The sequence below is a fragment of the Perissodus microlepis genome, chromosome 16 (assembly GCF_051167445.1).
Source record: "Perissodus microlepis isolate ML-2025 ecotype Zambia chromosome 16, ASM5116744v1, whole genome shotgun sequence".
Classification (NCBI taxonomy): Eukaryota; Metazoa; Chordata; class Actinopteri; order Cichliformes; family Cichlidae; genus Perissodus; species Perissodus microlepis.
The window spans coordinates 29247218-29250570 of NC_140476.1; positions in this window are offsets into that span (position 1 = coordinate 29247218).

Here is a 3353-nt window from a genome sequence, read left to right on the forward strand (position 1 = left end):
TGTTAAATATGGCGGATCAGGTGCGTTCAAATGTCACACTGAAAAGTGCGGATCAGATTCACTTAAAGGGTCGGCTGCCCAAAGAGATCAAAGAGAACAATTACAAAAGGACCGCCACCTCCTTACCCTCCTTACGCGCAGGCTATCTCTGAACTCACGAGATGAGGGGTAGCAATGGATGGAAGACACACGGATTTATTTCTAAGTCAGTCTGATGAGGCCGAGTGTGTGGTTGCCAGATCCTCTGGCTGTGCGCCGCTGCACAAAATGTCGGAGATTTCAGTTTCTCACAGGCGCAAATCACACTGAAATCTCTTTTTAAATACGATCCTCGATAAAGATCGAAGATGATGTGCCACACTGGCTATTATGAACTCACAGTGTTTATGTAATCAGCCTCTCTGTAATTCACGCGGTTTTAATAAACAATTGTGCGGTTTTTTTTGTTGTTGTTTTTTGCCCTGAGTTACACTGACCAACCAGCAGTTTATTACCACTAACACCGAGGAAATGACGCTGATAACATTGTTAGGATACAGTGGCGACTGGAAACCATCAGTTTGAAAGTTAAACTTTGTTGTGCAGTGTGAATACATGCTGCATTTTAGCTGTAGGATTTTATGTCCCTACTGCTCCACTACTTATGAACACATTTTGTAAAAACTGCATTAATTAACAACAACTGTTAGCAAACTCCCTCCTTAAAACATCTACTTTATTTAAAAAGGGCAAATTAAAAGAAAAGCTCCATGTCTTTTCCAGGGCTCTTGGCTTGAGATCTCTTTCATATGCGTGCAGTGTTGTTGGTCCTTCCTTCTCATATGGATTCACTCAAATAGCTTCCCAGAGAAGTAAAATCCATCATGCTGCTGGTGGTTTGGCATGGTCTTGCTTAAAGATGCAAGACACTGTTTGAAACAGATGTTCGATATTTTGCTTTAAAGCATGTTCATATGATAGTAATGATCATGGGTGTACAAGTTATATGTGCAGCAATAAAACTCCTTGCCTATAGTGATCTTGGGTCCAGCCTGTGGTATTTCTGGATTTTTGTTTAAATGTTATTTTTGTCCCCCAAATTGCACTGTGGGTTTGGGATGAACTGTGGTCACTGAGGATCCTTTTCACAAGTGTTGCTGAGCCCCTGCTGTGATTTCTGCAACAGAATTAAGTCTGTTTTTAAAGTGCTGCCCGAAAGCTTGCCTAGTTTTCCAAGAATTCTCTGACTGAGCAGTGAACCCCTCGCCATCATGACCTCTGAAACACTCAGCTTGACTAGTATGCTCTGTTTATACATGCCATCATTTACTCTGTGAGATGTTTCATTAGCTGCCTGTTTTTGTTTAGCAACTTTCCAATCTTATCATCCCCACCAGAACATTAAAGCATTTAACCATATAAACTTAAATACATCTGAGCTACGGTGGTTAGCACTGTTGCTGCACAGCAAGAAAGTCCTGAGTTCAATTCCACCATCAGGCCCGGGTCTTTCTGCGTGGAGTTTGCATGGGTTCTCCCCAGGTACTCTGGCTTCCTCCCACAGTCCAAAGACATGCAGTTAGTGGGAATAGGTTAATTGGTTAATCTAAATTGCCCATAGGTGTGAATATGAGAGCGAATGGTTGTCTGTCTGTATGTGTTAGCCCTGCGACAGACTGGCGACCTGGGATAGGCTCCTGCAACCCTGGAAAGGATAAGCGGAAGCAGGTGGATGAAAAATATAGTTTCTACTATGGAGATGCATGTAGAAATGTCACAAGTAATAAATGATGAAGTTGTGATTTTACCCATTCTCAGTAACATTCAAAACAGTAGGAGAGAAACTTGTAATGCTTTCCAATGAAAGTGATTTGGGTGTAAGCATTACTTACACATTATTTAGGTAAAGGATATGAGTTTCTCTTCTACTTCTGTCTGTATGCCAAAGAGGGATTCCAGAAATGTATTGACAAACAGATTAGCAGTTCAATTTACACTTTTCACCTGTCATTTTTCCTTGCAAAGCTTTAAAATTATTTACACGTAATGACCAATAAAATGATCTTACATTATTCAGTCTCTCTCTTTATAAGTGGGAGCTGTTCTTTGCTACTCTACAATACTCTTAGATTTTGTTTAGTTGGAATTATCTTACTCGATTTATTAAAATGTTGAGGACTCTACATTATTTAAATGAGCAACAGCTCAACCATAATGATGCATATCATATTAATACGTAGCAGGACAAAGTAGCGAGACAGCAAAAACACCCTTCAGCCATATTATTTGTTTATTTATTTGTTTAAAACAAATATGTGTTGATGTTGCATAGTTTGGCCACCAGAGGGCACTCTGCAACTTCCCTATTGGCAAGGTGTTTGGAATGCCACAAGCAATAACTAGCTGATTCGAGCAAAGCCAGTCAGATCATAAATTAGTAAATAACTAAATATAAAAAAATGTTAGGGAAATCTGTTTACGTTTAATTTGCCTGAAAAATTGGCATCATAGTAACATTGGCTAGTATGTTGGAATATTTGATTTTTAAGTCACCAAATATCGGTAGTGGTATCGGCCTGAAAAATCCTCTATGCTCTCTTCAGCATGTAATTTTGTTTATTTTTTACATCTGTAACTGTAAAGTAACCACTAACTAAATTATCAGATAATTGTGGAAAATACAAAGTACAGTATTTCTGTCTGAATGTAGCATAGTAGAATATGAAAATGTAACTTTTACTTGCTAAATAAATTTCCTTCACACAGATGATTTTTTAAAATATTTTTGCTTAAAGACTGCCTTTCCAAGACAGGTTTAGCTTCATGCATCTTCTTTTAAAACTCTCAGGGAATTTTTCCTATCCGTCCTCTGAGTGGTGCTGTTTCAATGTACTGCCATCTTGGCTAAGAAAGGAATTTGGTGGAGATTCCAGGTGTCTCTGACCAAAAATGACACACATTTGAGCTAAAACAAAAACTGTCATCAAGTGTGAATTAGATCAATTTGTAGAAATTTTTAATCATGCTGGGTATTAGTTTTACAGCACTGATATTAGCTGCATGCGTTTATACCTCCCAATGGCAAACCTCTATCATTCATATACCTTCAACTGCTCATTACTTATGAATAAAAATCATAATTGAGATGACTAATCAAACAAAAAAAAAGAAGAGTGCAAATAATGCAAGTCCATGGAAAAGTAAGAGAAATATGAAAGGCAGGAGAACATTACTTATCTTTTATAGAGGAGCTTTTATACTAAATATTGTACAAAAACTAGGCAAAAACATGTATGAAGCAGATGACTTATCATGTATAACAACCTTATTTTTCAGACTGAATAATTAAAAAAAACAACTTTCCATATAATGAA